Below are 15,913 nucleotides of genomic sequence, written 5' to 3' on the forward strand. Positions count from 1 at the left end.
ATTTCAGCCGTCTTCAGCCAGGCTTGCTTGAATCCAGTGGCAAAGTGAGCAAGGGACTCACGTCTGAGCATACCCTGCCAACGTATGGCGAACAAAGCGGTACAAAAGGGGGTGGTGATGGACGGAGTATCAGAACCAATCAAACACTCACACCCAGTCAACAGATCTGGGTTTGATCCATCACCGTTTTTTAGCCCACTCTGCCACCCCAGTTCAGACATGGCCATATGCAAATCAGTCTGACCCTGTGCCTCATGGGAACAGTCCAGCCCGAACTGCCAAGCCATGCCTTCCCTGGACCTGAAACAAGCTTCCTAGGACCGGTTTCTGGCATTTCAGCCGTCTTCAGCCAGGCTTGCTTGAATCCAGTGGCAAAGTGAGCAAGGGACTCACGTCTGAGCATACCCTGCCAACGTATGGCGAACAAAGCGGTACAAAAGGGGGTGGTGATGGACGGAGTATCAGAACCAATCAAACACTCACACCCAGTCAACAGATCTGGGATTGATCCATCACCGTTTTTTAGCCCACTCTGCCACCCCAGTTCAGACATGGCCATATGCAAATCAGTCTGACCCTGTGCCTCATGGGAACAGTCCAGCCCGAACTGCCAAGCCATGCCTTCCCTGGACCTGAAACAAGCTTCCTAGGAGCGGTTTCTGGCATTTCAGCCGTCTTCAGCCAGGCTTGCTTGAATCCAGTGGCAAAGTGAGCAAGGGACTCACGTCTGAGCATACCCTGCCAACGTATGGCGAACAAAGCGGTACAAAAGGGGGTGGTGATGGACGGAGTATCAGAACCAATCAAACACTCACACCCAGTCAACAGATCTGGGTTTGATCCATCACCGTTTTTTAGCCCACTCTGCCACCCCAGTTCAGACATGGCCATATGCAAATCAGTCTGACCCTGTGCCTCATGGGAACAGTCCAGCCCGAACTGCCAAGCCATGCCTTCCCTGGACCTGAAACAAGCTTCCTAGGACCGGTTTCTGGCATTTCAGCCGTCTTCAGCCAGGCTTGCTTGAATCCAGTGGCAAAGTGAGCAAGGGACTCACGTCTGAGCATACCCTGCCAACGTATGGCGAACAAAGCGGTACAAAAGGGGGTGGTGATGGACGGAGTATCAGAACCAATCAAACACTCACACCCAGTCAACAGATCTGGGATTGATCCATCACCGTTTTTTAGCCCACTCTGCCACCCCAGTTCAGACATGGCTATATGCAAATCAGTCTGACCATGTGCCTCATGGGAACAGTCCAGCCCGAACTGCCAAGCCATGCCTTCCCTGGACCTGAAACAAGCTTCCTAGGAGCAGTTTCTGGCATTTCAGCCGTCTTCAGCCAGGCTTGCATGAATCCAGTGGCAAAGTGAGCAAGGGACTCACGTCTGAGCATACCCTGCCAACGTATGGCGAACAAAGCGGTACAAAAGGGGGTGGTGATGGACGGAGTATCAGAACTCACACCCAGTCAACAGATCTGGGTTTGATCCATCACCGTTTTTTAGCCCACTCTGCCACCCCAGTTCAGACATGGCCATATGCAAATCAGTCTGACCCTGTGCCTCATGGGAACAGTCCAGCCCGAACTGCCAAGCCATGCCTTCCCTGGACCTGAAACAAGCTTCCTAGGAGCGGTTTCTGGCATTTCAGCCGTCTTCAGCCAGGCTTGCTTGAATCCAGTGGCAAAGTGAGCAAGGGACTCACGTCTGAGCATACCCTGCCAACGTATGGCGAACAAAGCGGTACAAAAGGGGGTGGTGATGGACGGAGTATCAGAACCAATCAAACACTCACACCCAGTCAACAGATCTGGGTTTGATCCATCACCGTTTTTTAACCCACTCTGCCACCCCAGTTCAGACATGGCCATATGCAAATCAGTCTGACCCTGTGCCTCATGGGAACAGTCCAGCCCGAACTGCCAAGCCATGCCTTCCCTGGACCTGAAACAAGCTTCCTAGGACCGGTTTCTGGCATTTCAGCCGTCTTCAGCCAGGCTTGTTTGAATCCAGTGGCAAAGTGAGCAAGGGACTCACGTCTGAGCATACCCTGCCAACGTATGGCGAACAAAGTGGTACAAAAGGGGGTGGTGATGGACGGAGTATCAGAACCAATCAAACACTCACACCCAGTCAACAGATCTGGGTTGGATCCATCACCGTTTTTTAGCCCACTCTGCCACCCCAGTTCAGACATGGCCATATGCAAATCAGTCTGACCCTGTGCCTCATGGGAACAGTCCAGCCCGAACTGCCAAGCCATGCCTTCCCTGGACCTGAAACAAGTTTCCTAGGACCGGTTTCTGGCATTTCAGCCGTCTTCAGCCAGGCTTGCTTGATTCCAGTGGCAAAGTGAGCAAGGGACTCACGTCTGAGCATACCCTGCCAACGTATGGCGAACAAAGCGGTACAAAAGGGGGTGGTGATGGACGGAGTATCAGAACCAATCAAACACTCACACCCAGTCAACAGATCTGGGTTTGATCCATCACCGTTTTTTAGCCCACTCTGCCACCCCAGTTCAGACATGGCCATATGCAAATCAGTCTGACCCTGTGCCTCATGGGAACAGTCCAGCCCGAACTGCCAAGCCATGCCTTCCCTGGACCTGAAACAAGCTTCCTAGGACCGGTTTCTGGCATTTCAGCCGTCTTCAGCCAGGCTTGCTTGAATCCAGTGGCAAAGTGAGCAAGGGACTCACGTCTGAGCATACCCTGCCAACGTATGGCGAACAAAGCTGTACAAAAGGGGGTTGTGATGGACGGAGTATCAGAACCAATCAAACACTCACACCCAGTCAACAGATCTGGGTTTGATCCATCACCGTTTTTTAGCCCACTCTGCCACCCCAGTTCAGACATGGCCATATGCAAATCAGTCTGACCCTGTGCCTCATGGGAACAGTCCAGCCCGAACTGCCAAGCCATGCCTTCCCTTCCCAGGACCTGAAACAAGCTTCCTAGGACTGGTTTCTGGCATTTCAGCCGTCTTCAGCCAGGCTTGCTTGAATCCAGTGGCAAAGTGAGCAAGGGACTCACGTCTGAGCATACCCTGCCAACGTATGGCGAACAAAGCGGTACAAAAGGGGGTGGTGATGGACGGAGTATCAGAACCAATCAAACACTCACACCCAGTCAACAGATCTGGGTTTGATCCATCACCATTTTTTAGCCCACTCTGCCACCCCAGTTAAGACATGGCCATATGCAAATCAGTCTGACCCTGTGCCTCATGGGAACAGTCCAGCCCGAACTGCCAAGCCATGCCTTCCCTGGACCTGAAACAAGCTTCCTAGGACCGGTTTCTGGCATTTCAGCCGTCTTCAGCCAGGCTTGCTTGAATCCAGTGGCAAAGTGAGCAAGGGACTCACGTCTGAGCATACCCTGCCAACGTATGGCGAACAAAGCGGTACAAAAGGGGGTGGTGATGGACGGAGTATCAGGCCCAATCAAACACTCACACCCAGTCAACAGATCTGGGTTTGATCCATCACCGTTTTTTAGCCCACTCTGCCACCCCAGTTCAGACATGGCCATATGCAAATCAGTCTGACCCTGTGCCTGTGCAAGCCTGGCTGAAGACGGCTGAAATGCCAGAAACCGGTCCTAGGAAGCTTGTTTCCGGTCCAGGGAAGGCATGGCTTGGCAGTTCGGGCTGGACTGTTCCCATGAGGCACAGGGTCAGACTGATTTGCATATGGCCATGTCTGAACTGGGGTGGCAGAGTGGGTCAAAGAACGGTGATGGATCAAACCCAGATCTGTTGACTGGGTGTGAGTGTTTGATTGGTTCTGATGCTCCGTCCATCACCACCCCCTTTTGTACCGCTTTGTTCGCCACAAGTTGGCAGGGTATGCTCAGACGTGAGTCCTTTGCTCACTTTGCCACTGGATTCAAGCAAGCCTGGCTGAAGACGGCTGAAATGCCAGAAACCGGTCCTAGGAAGCTTGTTTCCGGTCCAGGGAAGGCATGGCTTGGCAGTTCGGGCTGGACTGTTCCCATGAGGCACAGGGTCAGACTGATTTGCATATGGCCATGTCTGAACTGGGGTGGCAGAGTGGGCTAAAGAACGGTGATGGATCAAACCCAGATCTGTTGACTGGGTGTGAGTGTTTGATTGGTTCTGATGCTCCGTCCATCACCACCCCCTTTTGTACCGCTTTGTTCGCCACAAGTTGGCAGGGTATGCTCAGACGTGAGTCCCTTGCTCACTTTGCCACTGGATTCAAGCAAGCCTGGCTGAAGACGGCTGAAATGCCAGAAACCGGTCCTAGGAAGCTTGTTTCCGGTCCAGGGAAGGCATGGCTTGGCAGTTCGGGCTGGACTGTTCCCATGAGGCACAGGGTCAGACTGATTTGCATATGGCCATTTCTGAACTGGGGTGGCAGAGTGGGCTAAAGAACGGTGATGGATCAAACCCAGATCTGTTGACTGGGTGTGAGTGTTTGATTGGTTCTGATGCTCCGTCCATCACCACCCCCTTTTGTACCGCTTTGTTCGCCACAAGTTGGCAGGGTATGCTCAGACGTGAGTCCCTTGCTCACTTTGCCACTGGATTCAAGCAAGCCTGGCTGAAGACGGCTGAAATGCCAGAAACCGGTCCTAGGAAGCTTGTTTCCGGTCCAGGGAAGGCATGGCTTGGTAGTTCGGGCTGGACTGTTCCCATGAGGCACAGGGTCAGACTGATTTGCATATGGCCATGTCTGAACTGGGGTGGCAGAGTGGGCTAAAGAACGGTGATGGATCAAACCCAGATCTGTTGACTGGGTGTGAGTGTTTGATTGGTTCTGATGCTCCGTCCATCACCACCCCCTTTTGTACCGCTTTGTTCGCCACAAGTTGGCAGGGTATGCTCAGACGTGAGTCCCTTGCTCACTTTGCCACTGGATTCAAGCAAGCCTGGCTGAAGACGGCTGAAATGCCAGAAACCGGTCCTAGGAAGCTTGTTTCCGGTCCAGGGAAGGCATGGCTTGGCAGTTCGGGCTGGACTGTTCCCATGAGGCACAGGGTCAGACTGATTTGCATATGGCTATGTCTGAACTGGGGTGGCAGAGTGGGCTAAAGAACGGTGATGGATCAAACCCAGATCTGTTGACTGGGTGTGAGTGTTTGATTGGTTCTGATGCTCCGTCCATCACCACCCCCTTTTGTACCGCTTTGTTCGCCACAAGTTGGCAGGGTATGCTCAGACGTGAGTCCCTTGCTCACTTTGCCACTGGATTCAAGCAAGCCTGGCTGAAGACGGCTGAAATGCCAGAAACCGGTCCTAGGAAGCTTGTTTCCGGTCCAGGGAAGGCATGGCTTGGCAGTTCGGGCTGGACTGTTCCCATGAGGCACAGGGTCAGACTGATTTGCATATGGCCATGTCTGAACTGGGGTGGCAGAGTGGGCTAAAGAACGGTGATGGATCAAACCCAGATCTGTTGACTGGGTGTGAGTGTTTGATTGGTTCTGATGCTCCGTCCATCACCACCCCCTTTTGTACCGCTTTGTTCGCCACAAGTTGGCAGGGTATGCTCAGACGTGAGTCCCTTGCTCACTTTGCCACTGGATTCAAGCAAGCCTGGCTGAAGACGGCTGAAATGCCAGAAACCGGTCCTAGGAAGCTTGTTTCCGGTCCAGGGAAGGCATGGCTTGGCAGTTCGGGCTGGACTGTTCCCATGAGGCACAGGGTCAGACTGATTTGCATATGGCCATGTCTGAACTGGGGTGGCAGAGTGGGCTAAAGAACGGTGATGGATCAAACCCAGATCTGTTGACTGGGTGTGAGTGTTTGATTGGTTCTGATGCTCCGTCCATCACCACCCCCTTTTGTACCGCTTTGTTCGCCACAAGTTGGCAGGGTATGCTCAGACGTGAGTCCCTTGCTCACTTTGCCACTGGATTCAAGCAAGCCTGGCTGAAGACGGCTGAAATGCCAGAAACCGGTCCTAGGAAGCTTGTTTCCGGTCCAGGGAAGGCATGGCTTGGCAGTTCGGGCTGGACTGTTCCCATGAGGCACAGGGTCAGACTGATTTGCATATGGCCATGTCTGAACTGGGGTGGCAGAGTGGGCTAAAGAACGGTGATGGATCAAACCCAGATCTGTTGACTGGGTGTGAGTGTTTGATTGGTTCTGATGCTCCGTCCATCACCACCCCCTTTTGTACCGCGTTGTTCGCCACAAGTTGGCAGGGTATGGTCAGACGTGAGTCCCTTGCTCACTTTGCCACTGGATTCAAGCAAGCCTGGCTGAAGACGGCTGAAATGCCAGAAACCGGTCCTAGGAAGCTTGTTTCTGGTCCAGGGAAGGCATGGCTTGGCAGTTCGGGCTGGACTGTTCCCATGAGGCACAGGGTCAGACTGATTTGCATATGGCCATGTCTGAACTGGGGTGGCAGAGTGGGCTAAAGAACGGTGATGGATCAAACCCAGATCTGTTGACTGGGTGTGAGTGTTTGATTGGTTCTGATGCTCCGTCCATCACCACCCCCTTTTGTACCGCTTTGTTCGCCACAAGTTGGCAGGGTATGCTCAGACGTGAGTCCCTTGCTCACTTTGCCACTGGATTCAAGCAAGCCTGGCTGAAGACGGCTGAAATGCCAGAAACCGGTCCTAGGAAGCTTGTTTCCGGTCCAGGGAAGGCATGGCTTGGCAGTTCGGGCTGGACTGTTCCCATGAGGCACAGGGTCAGACTGATTTGCATATGGCCATGTCTGAACTGGGGTGGCAGAGTGGGCTAAAGAACGGTGATGGATCAAACCCAGATCTGTTGACTGGGTGTGAGTGTTTGATTGGTTCTGATGCTCTGTCCATCACCACCCCCTTTTGTACCGCTTTGTTCGCCACAAGTTGGCAGGGTATGCTCAGACGTGAGTCCCTTGCTCACTTTGCCACTGGATTCAAGCAAGCCTGGCTGAAGACGGCTGAAATGCCAGAAACCGGAAACCGGTCCTAGGAAGCTTGTTTCCGGTCCAGGGAAGGCATGGCTTGGCAGTTCGGGCTGGACTGTTCCCATGAGGCACAGGGTCAGACTGATTTGCATATGGCCATGTCTGAACTGGGGTGGCAGAGTGGGCTAAAGAACGGTGATGGATCAAACCCAGATCTGTTGACTGGGTGTGAGTGTTTGATTGGTTCTGATGCTCCGTCCATCACCACCCCCTTTTGTACCGCTTTTCAAATCTAACAGCAAATCCAAAGTAATGTTCTGTGGGAACACATTTTTCTGAACCAATACAAAACATGCTTTTAAAAATGTAAACATACAGCCTAGTTTTTAGTGTTGAATGGTCTGAAACACCCAATGAGTTCTTTTTATTAAAAAAAGTATGTAAGCCTCCATTTTACAACTATCTTTCTTTTCATATTGCCATTCTACTGAAAGACACCTTTTGAGTGCATCCAGGTCTCCTCCTCACTCCCTGAAGTAGACTGCTGTTCTGCCATTTTCAAGTAAAATTGATAGCTGTTCAGCTCCTTGTCCCAGGAAATAAGAAGAAATAGTGACGGGAGTGGGTGTGGTGTTTGAAGATTCTGGAACAGAAACTACTATGAACCAATGCTTCTGAGTGCATCCAGATCTCCTCCTCACTCCCTGAAGTAGACTGCTGTTCTGCCATTTTCAAGTAAAATTGATACCTGTTCAGCTCCTTTTCCCAGGAAATAAGAAGAAATAGTGAGGGGAGTGGCAAGGCATTTATAGAGGAGACGGTGTACATTTCACAGATGAAGGGAACAGAGTCTTCCTCTTGAACTAAAGACTCTTCATCGGTACTTACTTATAGGTACCAAAAAACACTCATTGAGCACAACGGCTCTTTTTAGAGCCAACCAACATCTAAACACTTACACTTGATTTTTAATTCTATTTTTTTAAGAATTTTTTGCCGCCTAAGTGCACCGAGCGCGCACCATGCGCGCACGGTTCGTGCACCGTGCGCGCACCCCGCGATTTTTTGAAAAAAAATAACATGGTTTTTTCACCCTTCGGGGTCCTTCAGGGACCCCCTGACAAAGGCTAGGGGGTCAGGAACTCTCTACCCTGCCCCCTTTTCACATTCTCCACCTTTGTTTTTCACTGCCACACACAAAATGGCATCCGACACTTCCTGATTTCGACCGATTCAAATGTTGACTGACATCTAACCACCAATCAGAATTACGCTCGCGCACGGCACCGTGCGCGCACGGTGCGCGCCTATAGATATTTATGTACTTTTAACTGCAATTTTCTCAGGAACTACTGAACAGATTGACCCCATATATGCAAAAGGCACATGCCTGATCTGAGGACTACCTCTTTGCCAAATTTCAAGTAATTCTGTTCAGCCGTTCGGGCTGTACCTTCGACTAAAGGTCCTATGGGAAAATGCATGGGGAAAACGCGTTTTGGGACCCCCCTTTTTTCTCAGCCCCCGCTTGACGAATCACCCCGAGACTTTCAGGGTAGGAGCTGAGCAGAGCGCCCCATTAGTTTTGAAAATTTCGCGAGGATTCGTCAACCGGCGCCAAGTTATTCAAAATAGTTATTCAAAATAGAATTTTCAGATTTCGTATGGGAACTCGGTCCTAACTATAACAATCTACTGGCGACCGCCAGTAGATAATATATAGAGAGAGAGAGATATTGTTTGAATCTGGAGTCAGACGACAGATCTCTGAAATATAGAAAATATTTAACACCATAACGATTGTAAGCAAGAATAAGTCAAATACAACCTCAACAAGAACATGTCAGAAAAGTCTAGGAATCGCCTTCAGAGAGCAGGTGAATTACTGAATGATGATGCCACACCATCAACAAGTACAATGGCCAGGGAAACAACATGAGAAAGAGACAAGAAAACAATAATCAGTGTACTAAGAGAACTTCAGCAAAGCCGCATTCTTGAAATCAACAAATGGTGGGAGAAAACAACATATTGAATATAAGAGGACTTTGAATATTAATTATGCCCACGTTGAATGATCTGGACCCGGATCTAATAAAACAGTGGCAACAAGACACTAATGAATGTTCATTTAAACTTATGAGGACACTGATTATACATGCGGAAAGGAAATTAGATAGAATTACAATCACAATCCAAAAACTGGAACAGGAATTAGCCAAGTTTCCAACATCTGAAGAGAACAAGGAGTTAATTGAGAACATGGAAAGAAAAATAAACAAACATGAAGCAGAGGTAGAAAAAAGAAAAGCAAATAAATTCACCAGAGATAGGATGGATTATGCCAATGGTCGCATTTATACATTTGCCCGAAAGTATGACACGCTGAGGAATGGAGTCGTCATGGACAAATGTGCAGGAACTGTGACACCTGATATGGTGGACTGTTCGGACCTCAGCTCGGCCGATGACGAAGTAACTATAACTCCATTGGATTTTCACGGGGAGATGCGACTTGCACAAATGATAATGCGACAGAGAGGAAGAGGCAGAGGAACGACGTGGGGAAGAGGACAGCCCAAAATACCATGTCACATATTACATCATTCATGACATGGTCAGTGACATCACTGATGACATCACTGATGACATCATCCAGTGAATGTGGTTTAGTTTGAAATTTAAATATGTATTATATATACCAATCTGTATTGAAGATTGAGTGGATATATAACTGTATGGATGGAGGATTTAGTAGCTGTCTGACTGTCTGTTTAAGTGAGTAATTAAAAGTGTCTCACTTAAAACATGGATTAGTAACTAAACTATGTGAATGTGTGCATCACAGTCTATGTTGTTGTTTAACATGCTGCATCAGTTGGTCACTAACTACATGAGTGTGTATATTAGTTATTGATTAGTTGGGTGAGTATTTGTATGGGATGCTGAGTTTGTGTGTGGTTGGATGGGGTGTGTGTAACTCTATGCATAGATGTGTGAATGATTAATTGACTAGGTGTATAGGTTTAAGAGTGCATGTGGAAACAGTTGTTTGGGTGACTGAGCGTATTTATTTGTGTGTTGGTGAGCGAATATATGTTTTAGTTATACATCTTCAACAAAGTAAAAAAATAAAAGGCATTGTATGTGAGAGTTGGTGTATATAAATACGTATATATAAGAGTCAGTGATTGTGGGAGTAACTATATGAATGAGTGTATAATTGTAATGGTGATTTTTTAACATATTAACTATGAGTTACTATGTGTTTGAATAAATGAGGTGTTGTGTGTATAATTGTGTAAGTGAGCAAATGTAAGTGTGATTAATTTTCTTCATGAGTGAGTAGGATGACTGCATAACCGACTAATATGACTGCTAATGTGTCAATGTCTATATGTGTATAAGTGCATTTGATAGTGTTCTATTAATTAGTGACTGCATGTATAAGTGATTCTGTTGTTGAATGGGTAGTTGTGTGTGTAGACTTAGGAATCAGTGAGTGGGTACATAGTAACTGGTATTGGTGTGTCAATGGTTTCAAATAAGGTACTCTGTATTTTACAGTGAGTGATGAAAGATTATACTAGTGTATGATGAGGTGTATCAGATTGTCACGTGGATGATGTCATCACTGATGTCATCAGTGATGTCACTGACCATGTCATGAATGATGTAATATGTGACATCATCAGCAGTGCATTGCGGGCGCGCGAGTTATAGTTAGCAGAAATAACTATAACAGAGGAATTTCTATGGTTTTGTTCGAGTGAAATGTCCAGCTAACTATAACACCCCTGAAACCTATGGATTTTTCTGTGAATTTCTATGCTGATTTCTAACTATAACGTCTCTGAAACCTATGTTTTTTTCAGTGAATTTCAAAGCTTTTTTAAATGCTAATTTCTAACTATAATGTCTCTGAAACCTATGGTTTTTTCAGCGAATTTCAAAGGTTTTTTAAATGATAATTTTTAAGTGTAATAGTAGTTATCCCTATTTTTTTGTACTGATTTTCTACAGTTTTTAACTGTTTATTTATAAATATTTTATTCATGAAATAACATTATATACTTTTCTGAAAATTGCAACAGCAAAAAAATGTAAAACTGAAATATTGTTTAATTTTTTTGTTTAATTTTAATATATTTATATTATTTTCTTTTTTTTTTTTTTCCCCAATTTTTTTGGGAGTTGCACACCCAAAGTGTACACAACACGGTGAGTGAGTGGATTCTAGCCGCCATATTAGAAACGTTGTGAAGGATCCGCGTACGGTGTGCAATGGCTGCATGTTTTTCAGTTACATCATATACATTTAATATTACGTGATGTACGCGATTGGTATGCGACCAGTCCGTGACTCCTGCTCCCGCGCATTCGCGACACATGCGCATTACAGTACGCGATGCTTGCGCGGTGGCGGGTCCCGCGTGACGTCATATACGTGCTGGGGGGCGCTGGGTGCGCGACTTCCGCAAATTTTTTTCATGTTCTAAAATTATATGCATGTGTGTTTAATATACATATTAGGGCAAGAGACTATCTAAGATATTCATAAAAAATAATGTATTTGTACTTATAATAAGCTTATATTATTTTTAAATATATTTTCGCGAAGTTGTGTCGGGTGCGTGCTTCGTGAGCGCAGAGTGCACGGATCCCATGTGACCTCAAAAAAAAAGATTTCATTGGTTCATAACATTTCCCACTGTAACTATTGAAGGACCCCACCCATTTTAATCATTCTTGTTGGAGCATCTTTAGAGAGGCATCTCTTTTCCTTGCTTGTTTTTTTGGTGTTTTTCAAAAAATATCAAACAAAATGGCATCTGGACAGCAGCAGCGGCAGGAGAAAGTATCTTCTGAAGAAGAATTCTTGCAGGAGGCACCATGTCTACAGAGGGTGGAATCTGTCATGTGGAAATTCTTCACTTTTCCACCTAGAGAGAAGGAAATAAATGTGAGAAAGGTGACGCGCAAAATTTGTGACCGAGTCCTGTCAAGAGGCAGTGAAAAAAAATAGCCTTGTGGCACTGCTTCTATGTACAAGCATCTCCGGACCACACATCCACTCAATCTTGCTAGGGAGGAAATGAGGCGAGCTTTGAACCCCTCACCTGCTGTGGCAAGTACATCTGGAGCGTCCTCAGGAACTCCTGAAATGGACATTAGGTCAGAATTCGCCTTTCTCGAGCAACACTACGTGAAGTGAAAGAAACTTATATGCTTCGGTGAGCAGTCGGTGGATGCAGTTTGTGCTGTGCAACGCAACCATCGTTGTTATTTTTTTTGTTTTTGGAATGATAAGTAATTCCAAATGTTTCCTGTTTTATTCATTATTTTTTTTGTTCATTTTTTGAAAAATAAACATAAATACTAAATTGTTAAAAAAAAAATACTAAAGAAAAAAGAACTACCTTTTCTGGTTAAAGAAAGAACTATAATTGCAAGGTGATGTGTGCAAGTTTGGTTGAATATATGTCTACAGCATGATTGACTGAAAGAATGCATTAGTAGTGTATGGTGAAGTTATAGGTGAAGATTTATGAGGAAGTACTGCAGCGTGACACTGCAAGCTCTTTAGCTGCACTGCACTGTGGCACTTCCGAAGCACAGGGATGTGATATATCTACATGAATATGTTGCAACTCTGTGCTTCCATCGGCACTGTTGCACAAACTGCAGCCATGCGGTGACACAGGCTCCCTTGCACCATGGTGCAAGGATGTCAGTGTGGTGTGGAGATTGTTTTTGTGCAGGAAGGTACACCTTCCTGCACAAAAACAATCAGTAAAGGCATTTTTCTCTTTCAATGTATGCTGTGGAATGCAGCATGCATTGAAAGAGGAAATAATGAGGAGAAATGAAAACAATTCTCCTCGTTGCGCCTTGCTACACCAACTCTAGGATGGTGCAGCATTCACACACATCTCCAGATTTACGATTTCTCATAAATCTGGAGATGTGTCTTGTTCTATGGGTGTTTCGTGGGAACACCCACAGCAACACCTATGGGACGCCCCTTCAACGCAAAGTTCTGTGTATGACGGGGTCATATTTACAAGGAGAGGAAAAACCACGCAGGGTGGCTTTTCCTCTCCTTGTAAATATGAAGGAGTGCCTGGCGCCATCACTACGTTACAAAAAGTGATGTACTGGTGGCGCAGGGTGCTTGTAAATCTGCCCCATAAGTGCTTAGGTATTGGCAGACTGATACAATAAGAACATAGTGCTGGATGGGTGATTGAAGAATTGCATGAGACTGACAGGAGGTATCCTACGCTGCATGGGTACTACTTCAGTATTTAATGGAGTGAACCAATAGTATGTATCTGCTTAGAGATTTGTAGGGATTGTGCACAGAATACGTTGTGTGTACTTGTGTTGGTGCCTAGGTCATTGTATACGAATACCACTAGTAACTGGAATGATGACAGTGCTGCAAACATAGTGAACACTTAATTTATAAGTGGTTACGTATTGGTTGAGTGATAGGATACGTAGATAATGGTAGATAAGTGATTAAAGAAGTGCATGGGGCAGACTGGACAATTCCTACACTGCATGAGTACTAACTGGGTATTTAGAAGAGTGTATCAATAGTATGTAGCTAGTTAGAGGTCTGCTTGGATAGTGCACAAAATATTATAGATGCGCTTGTGTTAGTAGCTAGGCCATTCCGTAAGTTCATGACTAGTAACTAGAATAATTACAGTATTACAAACAGAGTGTATAGTGAATTTATAAGTGCTTAGGTATTGGTGGAGTAATAGGATAAGTAGATAGTGCTGGATGGGTGATTGGAGAAATGCATGGGACAGACAGGAGGATTCCTACACTGTATAGGTACTAACTGAGTATTTAGAAGAGCGTATCAACAGTATGTAGCTGGTTAGAGGTCTGCATGCATAGTGTACAAAATATTGTACCTGCACTTGTGTTAGTGGCTAGGCCATTCCTTTAGTATATGACTAATAACTGGAGTAATTTCAGTGCTGCAAAGAGAGTGCATGCTAAATTTATTAGTGCTTAGGTATTGGCAGAGTGATAGGATACGTAGATAGTGCTGGATGGTTGCATGGGACAGACAGAAGGATTCCTAGACTGCATAGGTAGTTTTTAAAAGACTGTATCAAAGCAATGTAGCTGATAAGAGGTCTGCATGCATAGTGCACAGAATATTGCAGCTGTACTAGTATTGGTGTGTCTATAGTTTCGAGAATGGTAGTCTGTATTTTAGGGTGTGAGGAGGTGCATCAGATGATCACGTAGATGATGTCATCAGTGATGTAATCAGTGATGTCATCAGTGATGTCACTGACCATGTCATGAGTGATGTAATATGTGACATCATCAGCAGTGCATTGCGGGCGCGCGAGTTATAGTTAGCAGAAATAACTATAACAGAGGAATTTCTATGGTTTTGTTCGAGTGAAATGTCCAGCTAACTATAACACCCCTGAAACCTATGGATTTTTCTGTGAATTTCTATGCTGATTTCTAACTATAACGTCTCTGAAACCTATGTTTTTTTCAGTGAATTTCAAAGCTTTTTTAAATGCTAATTTCTAACTATAATGTCTCTGAAACCTATGGTTTTTTCAGCGAATTTCAAAGGTTTTTTAAATGATAATTTTTAAGTGTAATAGTAGTTATCCCTATTTTTTTGTACTGATTTTCTACAGTTTTTAACTGTTTATTTATAAATATTTTATTCATGAAATAACATTATATACTTTTCTGAAAATTGCAACAGCAAAAAAATGTAAAACTGAAATATTGTTTAATTTTTTTGTTTAATTTTAATATATTTATATTATTTTCTTTTTTTTTTTTTTCCCCAATTTTTTTTGGAGTCGCACACCCAAAGTGTACACAACACGGTGAGTGAGTGGATTCTAGCCGCCATATTAGAAACGTTGTGAAGGATCCGCGTACGGTGTGCAATGGCTGCATGTTTTTCAGTTACATCATATACATTTAATATTACGTGATGTACGCGATTGGTATGCGACCAGTCCGTGACTCCTGCTTCCGCGCATTCGCGACACATGCGCATTACAGTACGCGATGCTTGCGCGGTGGCGGGTCCCGCGTGCCGTCATATACGTGCTGGGGGGCGCTGGGTGCGCGACTTCCGCAAATTTTTTTCATGTTCTAAAATTATATGCATGTGTGTTTAATATACATATTAGGGCAAGAGACTATCTAAGATATTCATAAAAAATAATGTATTTGTACTTATAATAAGCTTATATTATTTTTAAATATATTTTCGCGAAGTTGTGTCGGGTGCGTGCTTCGTGAGCGCAGAGTGCACGGATCCCATGTGACCTCAAAAAAAAAGATTTCATTGGTTCATAACATTTCCCACTGTAACTATTGAAGGACCCCACCCATTTTAATCATTCTTGTTGGAGCATCTTTAGAGAGGCATCTCTTTTCCTTGCTTGTTTTTTTGGTGTTTTTCAAAAAATATCAAACAAAATGGCATCTGGACAGCAGCAGCGGCAGGAGAAAGTATCTTCTGAAGAAGAATTCTTGCAGGAGGCACCATGTCTACAGAGGGTGGAATCTGTCATGTGGAAATTCTTCACTTTTCCACCTAGAGAGAAGGAAATAAATGTGAGAAAGGTGACGCGCAAAATTTGTGACCGAGTCCTGTCAAGAGGCAGTGAAAAAAAATAGCCTTGTGGCACTGCTTCTATGTACAAGCATCTCCGGACCACACATCCACTCAATCTTGCTAGGGAGGAAATGAGGCGAGCTTTGAACCCCTCACCTGCTGTGGCAAGTACATCTGGAGCGTCCTCAGGAACTCCTGAAATGGACATTAGGTCAGAATTCGCCTTTCTCGAGCAACACTACGTGAAGTGAAAGAAACTTATATGCTTCGGTGAGCAGTCGGTGGATGCAGTTTGTGCTGTGCAACGCAACAATCGTTGTTATTTTTTTTGTTTTTGGAATGATAAGTAATTCCAAATGTTTCCTGTTTTATTCATTATTTTTTTTGTTCATTTTTTGAAAAATAAAC

The sequence above is a fragment of the Triturus cristatus genome, chromosome 2_2 (genome assembly GCF_964204655.1).
Source record: "Triturus cristatus chromosome 2_2, aTriCri1.1, whole genome shotgun sequence".
NCBI lineage: Eukaryota > Metazoa > Chordata > Amphibia > Caudata > Salamandridae > Triturus > Triturus cristatus.